This window comes from Dermacentor silvarum, chromosome 1 (genome assembly GCF_013339745.2).
Source record: "Dermacentor silvarum isolate Dsil-2018 chromosome 1, BIME_Dsil_1.4, whole genome shotgun sequence".
NCBI classification, from domain to species: Eukaryota; Metazoa; Arthropoda; class Arachnida; order Ixodida; family Ixodidae; genus Dermacentor; species Dermacentor silvarum.
The window spans coordinates 312,057,651-312,067,491 of record NC_051154.1 but is presented as its reverse complement, the minus strand read 5'-3'; the positions used below and the strand labels follow the sequence as shown (position 1 = coordinate 312,067,491).

The 9,841-nt window shown below is 45.0% G+C and overlaps 1 long non-coding RNA gene across 1 annotated transcript; it reads left to right on the top strand.

Annotated features, from left to right (window-relative positions):
* The first annotated feature begins 1,331 nt into the window (after positions 1–1,331).
* LOC125942252 (uncharacterized) lies at positions 1,332–6,492 on the top strand. Its single transcript, XR_007464934.1, has 3 exons — positions 1,332–1,454; positions 2,110–2,154; positions 5,962–6,492. It is a non-coding gene; the product is annotated as an uncharacterized LOC125942252 (long non-coding RNA).
* The last annotated feature ends 3,349 nt before the right edge of the window (positions 6,493–9,841 follow it).

Below are 9,841 nucleotides of genomic sequence, written 5' to 3'. Positions count from 1 at the left end.
CTGGTATTAGGTGCGGGCAGTTGCTTCGCCTATGTGCCGCTCGAGGTAACGAAATTCGTTCCGCCACTTTTTCATGAGTTCACAGCCGTAAAAACACGAATGCAAAGCGCGACGCCCACTTTTGTACTATTCGCCATTCTTCCGGGAACGCTATATACTTGTTGCACACACGCATCAAGAAATCATTTTATATTGTCAAATATTCTTTTTCTGTTTGTATTCAACCACCAGCAGTATCAGACACAATGATTTGCGTTGCCCACTTCATTGCAGTCTGTGGAAAAGGCACAATTACCGCGTCCAGTCTTGAATGCCCAGGCAGAGGTGAATGGCCATCCTATCTGGATGCTGCATAAAATCGCGGCCTTATTTTAGTTGCGCTTTTTAATAGCGCATTGTTAATGCGGCCGAATATAGAGAGACTGTAAGCGGTTACGAATTGCCCCCTAAAAATCCGGTGATTTCTTACAATGATTATGGGAGAATTCCACAGTGTTTCGTTCGCGAGTAAATTAGTTCTTTCGTAACCTTAAATACCCTGTGATAATTTATCTACTTAAATGCAATGCTGAAAACTTTTACTCCGCCCTACTTCTGACAAAGCTTAGGGAACGAAAATATATGAGAGAGTTACGGGAGCGTTCCTTTAGAATCTATATGTACAGCAATGTCCTAAGAGTGCAAGCATTACGTTCGCTGATTGCGACCACAATGATGGCACCTGCCGCAGTTTGTTAGACAAGCTGACATAGACGACCAGACCATGCGGCACGAAGGGATGAAATCCAGTACGCAGCTGCGAATTTGCGGGTGTCAACTGATCTGTTTGTATATAGACTTGTAGGTAGGTAGCTCTGTTAACCGCTGCAAGTGATCCGACACCAACGACCGGGCCTATATGTATACAGTGGGAACAGCTAGATCGTTTGGGGTGTATGAAAGAAATGCCGAGCTCATAAATGATTCGTTCAAGAACCAGGATGGTTGAACCTGGTGCGCTTTCGTTTTTAAGCCTTTCAGGCGTTTAAGACTAAGCACATGTACCGTATTTAGAGTCCCACTAAAATTATATTGTGACCAGCCGCGTAATCTTCGAAGAAGGCCGTTTCCTTCATAGAGGAAACGCCCATCGCACTTGAGTTCTGTGTATATTTATGTTTTGTCAGCTTTTCTGCGTACTAGACAGGCTTCATAGCTGTTCCTGGGCAATGAATAAACTTCTTGTTTCAGTTTTTCGATTGAAAATTGCATGCTTTGTATTGTATTATATGATGTCATTGCTAATTATTATACATTAACCTTGCGTTATCTTTTTTATCTCTTTAATAAAGATTCTCACGGCTGCCCATATAGACCAAGAGAATGCAGTCAATATTGCCGGAGTGTAGGTGGCTATGCACGGGGACACTGCAGCTTCCTCGTCATCTGGCTTTGTCTGTGCGATACTACACACGGTAAGTTTTTTTTAGTTTTTTTTTTTAAATTCTGCTGTTACACGTGTCAAAACCATACTATGATTAAGAGGCACACCGTATAGTGGGGCACACCGGATTGATTTCGACAACCTGGGGATCTTTAATGTGCACCCAATGCGCGGGAGTTTTCGCATTTTGCGCCTATCGAAATGCGGCCACCGCGGTCGGGATTCGATCCCTCGACTTCGTGCTTAGCAGCGCAACACCAAAGCCACTACGCCACCATGGCTGATGTTAAACTCTTCGCTTTCGTTAGCAGGACGCTTCCGTATTTGAACCTGGACAGACCCAATGTAACGAAAGCAGTTGAAGACCGACTTGAACGTTGCAGTTTTGGGAACTCACCCAGAAACTATTTAAATTTCCTAGCTGTGTCCATACAAGGCCTACTCACTTCCTGCAACGTTTCTTCCTAATACAGCATTTGGTTTCTTGTAAGAATACCTTGAAAATTCCTGCAAAGCACACACGACAAAACGGAACCGAGAATATACAGGACACGGCGGATATCCGCCGTGGTCACTTTTAATGACTGTTGCTTATAAAACAGCTTTAGTTTCTGAATTTCTTTTTCGTCGTTAAGCCGGCGTCAAACAACTTTTTAGAGTTCGCTGTATTCTTGCTGCCCTTACAGCTTTAACTTCAACAGGTGAACATGACTCAAACAAGCCCACCGAAAGTACGTATTACGCCTGTTCTCTTATTTAAGTATATCAATCTCACAGTGCATTACAATATTTCTTATCTCATTTATATTCATTCCTATGAAGTTGGCTCCTAGTATACATATTACAGATTATTATAGGAACCGTACCAACCCTGGCGCGATGAGCTATCATTAGAGAATTATAGCGTGTCCGGTGTCTCGATCGGTAAACGCAAGCGGACTGCGCGTTTTACTGGATGAGCGCCTGCGCAAATGTGAACCGCCTGCGCTGTGCCCAGCCACCTGGTAGCGCAGAGCTCAACCAGAAAACACAGAGCTAATATTACAGAAAATAAGTGTATTCTACTTCGCTGCTGATGTAACTTTTCGGCAAAACCCTAATCATGTTGCTACTGAAAATTTCCACCAGCAGCAAAGTACACTTCGTTACTGCAATGTTAGCTGTGTTTGTCTGGTTGAGCTCAACGCCACCAGGTGGCTGCAACGTGCAAATTGTTCACGTTTTCGCCTGCGCTCATCCAGTAAAACGCCCAGTCTGCTTGCGTTTACCGGATTATAGAACATGCTAAAACTCTCTATTAAGTTAATATGATAAAAACGCCGCCAACCTTGGCGCGCCCGACAGTCTTTAGGTGAAGTGATACAGCACGGATGCACGAGATTGGAACGTCAGCTTCCTCTCCTAACTTTACTGCGTGAAGCAGATTCACTTGAAAAACATGATTTACAGCGCATGCATTGACAAGGGGACAGATAGAACGACGAAGACGAGCGTTTTGCCCTTGTCTATGTATCCGCTGTAATTACGTCACGTTTGCAATGGAATACCAACTAGCCGGTACCCAAACCCTGCTTCACTTGAAAAAAGTTTGTTGAGCACAATGATATCGAAGATGCGTAATCTTGTATAAGCACACAGTAGCATAAGTATAAGCACACAGTATAAGCACACACAGTAGTATAGTATAAGCACACAGCACACCGCGTCGAGTTTTCCTTTAAACTAGGCTTCCCCGACGCACCAGCCCGATGCCTTTACCCATTACGCCGCAAATATACTCCTTTTTTTCCCCTCCATTAGGCCGCAGGTGCGTACATAGATCGACGCATTAACAACCTTGCCAGTTCTTTTGTGCGAACTAGCGCTTCGTTACTTTGCGTATATTACTTCGCACAGCAACTATTTACTTACTAAAATGAAAGCAACCCCGATTCCCCAATTCTTATCTGTGGTTTTGAGAAGCTACTAGTCATTGCTCCGCCTTGGAGACTGACAGAGTCCGGCTGAGACGCAGCACTCAGCAGGTTTTGCGTCTACCTCATTAGAAGCGAAATCTGATGAGAAGACATAATTGCATTAAAGGATTTTTATATCAACTCATTTGGCGGCACCGCTGTGTTTAACAAGTAAATGTTCGGCTTGTTTTCAGTTCGACGCTCAACGAGTAACGCAATGGAGAATTGCGAGCAGAGAGTTAACATTGAGTTTTGCGTTAGGCTAGGGAAAACGTCTAGAGAGGAACTCAGAATGTAAACTGTGATAAAGCTTTCCACTCCTCTCCCCTCTTCAGCCGTTCACGAGCCGGCATACTGGTTTCCGTTCGCAAGACCATTCTAATGATGATGCATTAACAGAAAAGATGTTTGACTGTGGTATCTTTCTGGGGGAAAAGACAAGGAAAGCGCGTGGCCACCAAACGTGTTCGTCAAGTTACCGACGTCAAGATTACATTATCAGCGCAGCGTCCGTATAATAAAATAGAACACGCATTTATTCACTATGTGCATCACTTGAACGTCGACAAAAAGCAGTAGCGCCTGCGATCCGATGCTTTTGCTAGATGCGCTCCCCTTACTTTTCAACCTTCACAAACGCATATTTGCACGGTAGCTCATGTGTAGTACAGCATGGGTAGTACCGAGCGCATGGGTAGTAACGAGGATGTAGTAACACTTGAGCTAACAGCGCCATTCGAGGCATTGTACAGGCCGATACAAATAGCAAAGCGCACTTCGTCGAAGCACTTCAAAGAGGTCGTGTTAAAGTTGCCAAAGATGCGTCAAGTGCGGTTTCTTGACTTATTGCTAGCCCTACTCACAATATGGATATTCGAATGCAGACATAGCCATTTTTCATCCACTGTAACGACAAAAGGCGCAATGTTTTTGTCATCACACTTGCAATCTTCAATAGTGCCGGAATTTTTTCTTCAACAATTTCTAGCACCCAACGGCATTTTTCTATTGAAGATAAACTCTCATGCAAAGTGGAGAAAAAAAGCGTACAACGAATATTCAGAAACTGGCGAGAATGTTTCCATACTGTTCCAACAGTGCCTACAGTTATTCTACGATGAGTAACAGAGCAACCACCACCTTTAATTATTCGCTTATGTTGGAAGTTCACGACCTTACAGTGCAGCTAGAGCTCGCGGTGCTTATTGATACTAACAGGAAAGAAGAAGAACCATCCGCTCGTTCAGTTTTACAAGAACCTTTAGAGGAAAAAATACTGAAACATGGCCAGCAATTCCTTGAAACTGGCGTCTCTCTTTGGAAGCGTCTATGTCTGCGAACACGCGTTCCATTTCGCGATTCTGAACAAGAACCGACTTTAATGACTGGCATAATATCATAAGATGTACTCAGTACAGTAACGAGTGTGGTGACACCAAGAATGCATTGTGTGTCTGCTACCAAAGCATTCAACGTCGCTCAATAAAGCGCGGCCGTGTGCCTCTACTAGAATATAGGTTTGGCGTTAATTAAAATTAAATTAGATTATGCACATGTTTTACACGCAAAAACCATGATATGATTTTGAGGCACGCCGTAGTGGGGGACTGCGGATTAATTTTGACCACCCGGAGTTCTTGAACGTGCACCCATATCAAGTACACGATCGTTTCTGCATTTCGCCCCCATCAAAATGCGCCTGCCTATAGCCGGAAGTTAAACCTGCAACCACTTTCTTAGCAACGCAACGCCATAGCGCTGCTTGTGGTAGCGCTGCTCGTGTCTTGGCCTTCGCTGATATTGAGTTGTGCAGTCTTGATTTAGAATAACCAAGATAAATTTAATACGCCAAACCGAAAAAAATTATGAAAACGTGTATGGGCACAGTAAACGTTGGTATATACCCGCAAGTAAACGCGATGTGCACTTATCACGAGAAGCAAGCCCTCCGCAGCAGTCTGGGAAGGATAAATCTCCAAGTTATTCAAATGTATCAGAAATTACAGCATGCCTAGAAGTAATTCGATACACGCCTATGAGATATATTCTGTTCAGTTCATGCTGTTCATGCATATATGGGCATATTTTTTGTTGTTGATCTTTTCGGGCAGCTCATACTGAAAGCGTGTTATTTACAAAATTAGTTTAGCGAACACCAAAAGCCTTGAGACATACGTACTACAGTTATTAGTTGCATGCTAATTGCTTTTATTTTACGAAACACAGTACCGCTTGGTTTTACTGTTCCAAACGAAATGCTAACCTTTTCAAAAGGTGCGCCACGCATCAGAGATATTACAGCTAAATATCGACCATTAATCTTCAGTCGTCATTTTATTTTATTTTATTTATTGATACTGCGATCTTATACAAGACCTTAGCAGACCATTTCGTTTTATAAGTTTGTAATGCTTTATATGGTTACGTTCAGGCTCTGTGTTCGTCTTTATTATTTCCATTGACTGCAACTATGAGACACCCCATTTGTACAAACATCACAATTATTTGCTTCTCTTCCTCCTCACAGGATCATTAACTGCATCATATGACAAAAACGCACTGTTCTTTCTAATTTTTTTATAGACGGACATGGCTGCCCACACATGCCTGTTGAATGTGACAACTACTGCCGACACAGTCTCGGCTACCCAATGGGGGGAATGTGCAACGTTCTTGTGCCAAATATGTGCGTGTGCAACGTTCAAGGACGTGCATTAGAATCCGAGTAGCACAGCATTTTCCCCATCTCTGACTGGTCTTATCAGCATCACCGCTTTTGTATCACAGCGCACGACGCACGAGCAATAATGTTGACTCAATGTTCTTTATGCAGTTTTGACTTTGACTGGCAGACCTATAACTTAGCCATTATAGCGCTCATTACAAAATGATCGTCACGCAACTTCATATAGACACAGCAGCACGTCGCCAAAAATAGTATCAACGCTGATGTATGCAAATCCCAGCCACTCCAACTCAAGCACAGCGAAGCTATGGAAGAGAATTCTCAAGCCATTCCGAGGTCCGAAGGGTCTGATTTACCACTGACCGAAATCTTCCCAAGCCTTTGCAAATGTTTCACTGTATCCAGTACAATTACTTCGCTGAAACTGAGTTTTTTGAAACGCTTCCTACTATGAGAGCTTAGTACTTCTATACTAACCGCAACTGGCACCGCTTGTTCCTACACGGTGCGCCAGCTCTACTGACGCCGGCGTCCGGATGCGGCTTCCGAAGGCCTGCTCATACGGCTGCTTTACAGCTCCGATGCAGGCTACGTTCTTGGGTTCTCTTGCTGATGCTTAATCACCGAAGACGTAAAGCGTCCTGCGACGAGTTCTCTCCAATGCCCTGGATTCGGGTTTCCCACGCAGGTTGCGCTGCTGGCTGATCTTGACGCTCACATGCGATATTGACCATGCGGCTTCACGTGGCCGCCACGACCACCGCCGCCGCACCATAGTCGGCATGGAAATGAACACAGCAAGTTGGATTAGTTGATAGGCTAACATTCTTGCCTGTCGCGCGACACATACGAGGGGCGAGGAATGGACGACACGAGCACTCGAGTCGTTCATTCCTTGTCCCTTGTCTGTGTCGCACTGCACTTATACGTAAAAATGTTAACTTGAGAGTACCTTGACAGCAGCGGTGGTTAAAGCCTTCAGGTTTGTCGATGACCACTTAGTGATTACACGTTCGGAAATCGGTCCAGAGGAATTGAGTAATATTCATGGCACCTTTAGTGACGGGAGATTGGGCTGGGCTTTACCTATGAGTTGCCACATAATAATTAAATACAATTTTTAGACTTAAATTTAAGATTCACCGCGCACACCATTTGTTGACAGTACAACCCTAGAACGTGCAAACCAATATTGTATTACTCGTCGGTGCACTCATAATTAGTAAAAAGAGGCGTACCTGCAACGTGTTTAGGTTCAGCTCTCTGAAAGTCTTGTCACCATGTTGCCCATTTCAGTCTTTCGCAATAGCTGTGTCGACTAGAGAAGGCCGGTTTTCCTGACTCGACTATTATCACTGTTTGTGAAGGGCTTGTAAAGAAGATAAAGAAAGACGATGCCCCTCAGCAGCAGAAACATAAAGAAAAAAAGTTGTTGCAGTTTCACCTGAAAGGTGAAGCATCAATTGCGATAGCAAATTTGTAGAGAGCTATACGGAGTAAGGATAGTAGTTTTATCAGCTGTACAAATTTGGACACGCAGCAGCACCAGCAACGCACAGAACTGTTATCGACGCCGTCGGCGTTTTGCCCGCGTTCGCACAAAATGCGTGCGGCGTTGGTGACTGTTGCCGGAGCCTCTGATATATATAGGCACTTGGTGCCGCAGCTAAACGTCGCCTCCCTGCCCTCCCCCTCCCCCCCCCCACTGCCTTTCGCGCGTCGGAAGAAGGCGCGTTTGCTCTACATATATGGTGATTGTAAAGGAGGAAAGATACGCCTACTTCTGCAGCCCTTAAGGGAGCAAGGCGCAGAACGCGCGTTTGTTCTCCGCCGTGGGTTCACTCCCTGTGAAAGCACACGTCCCTCGCGCCCTTTCACGCGCACATACAGCGTTCGGCGCGCGGCGACGATTTTATCTCAATTGACGTCATACGGAACCTCACGGCGACGGTGACGCCGACGGCAGAAATCTGCTTTGGAGTGTCTATATAATTCCTATCGCAATAAAAATTCAGCAGAGACACTTAAGACTGCTTGCGTGTGGGAATGCGAAAGCAATTATAATCGCTTAGGTTAAATGTTTTCGATTTATGTTTTTTACATGCATTAAAGTTCTGTCTGCTGAATCGGTGTGTGTGTTTGCGTATATGTTGGCCACAAGCCGAAAACAGCTGGACAATTTTGCTGCAGAACGAGTAATTTTTTTTTGTTCCCTTGCTTCGTCTTCTGAGGCGTGCTTCCGTGGGTGACCGCGTTTCACAGCTGCCGTTGAAGTAGACGCTTTGGAGTGCATCCCAGTAGATACAACATGGATGAAATCCGAAGAACAAGTGACACGAGGGAGGCAGTGACGTGACGTGTGTGGTGACGCACGCACTAGGCTCAACTTTAGTCAGCCGTGGGGTAAGCGTGCTCGTCTCGCACCCCGGAGGCCCGGGCTCGATTCTTATTCAGACCGAAATGTACCGAAATTTCTTTTTATTTCCATTAATTGATTTTGTTTAAATAAATCTGCCTGACATATTTGACGTCAATCCGAGCATTTTTTACGTGTTTTGCTCTTCGCGCCGTCGGCCATTTTTGGTACCATCTTTCGACCACGCCAACGACGACGACAACGCCGGATTTTCGCGTAATAAAGCTTATAATGTTGTCACATTAAAAAAAGAAAATACCCCTTGTTCCTTAGGCACACCGAGTGGGACATAGACTGAAGGAAATCGCTAATAAATATTAGGTACGAGTTGTCTTTTCTGCAAGAAATCAGTTGAGTAAGATTTGTAATCTAGTCAATAAACATCGGCAGGCGTCAACAAATTAATGTCCAATCAAGCACACGTTGCAGTTCGTTTCGTGTTCAGTCAACACCACCTGGATAGCACAAGGCTTGTTCATTCCGATCCATGACGTCATGCTACCTGGCCCGACTGCCCTAGAATCTAATGGGGATGCTCCCGAGTAAGCAACAGTGATTTTGACCGTCATCGCTTTCGTCACGCCAGCCTTGGCAATGGAAATTTCGGGCCGGGTAGCGTGAGGTCATGGATCAGAAGGAGCAGGCCTTCTGCTATCTAGGTGGTGTTTGTTCAGTAGGGGTGTTATACGCAATACCGCTATTGTGCAGCCAAGTGTACTACGGACAGACTGGACGCTGCATAAATGCTCGTCTTAGCACCACGTTGCTGTTAGGAATTCTGCAAGCTCGAATATGGTCGCGCATTGCAGGCGCTGCCAATGCGACCCCCTTCACAATAAACCCGAGTGCTGTAAATGGTAAATCATGGTAAATAGTAAATCAAACAAGCAGAGGGATACTGAGGCATAGCACATGCACATAGATTTCGTCCACTGTGTTACCCACATGACTATTTCACTGCGTCAAAAAGAAACAGAATTTTCAATCTCCTGACTTTTCGGCACCCTTGCATATCAGGCACGCGCCACGTGACCTAAGTGTTTATAATGATTTGTCAAGCAATAAACTTTCAGTTGTCAGTCAGCGCTCGTGTCGTCCTTGTCACTCGTCGGTGTCGCGCTGCAGATATACGTAAATATAGAACTGCATTTTCAACTTCGCTTTCAAATGCGTCCCGTGTGGTAGCAGTTTTAAAAGGCCGCGTTGTCAAGTTTGGTTATACAGTGCGGGGGTATATGCAGCTTGGTGTTCCCCCTCTGCAGTGTGAACCAGGCGTGTTCAAACCCATGGTTACCATAATACATTTTACTCACATGCAGCGAACGCCGCACAGCGGGCCACGGACATCCCCGAAGACCCGC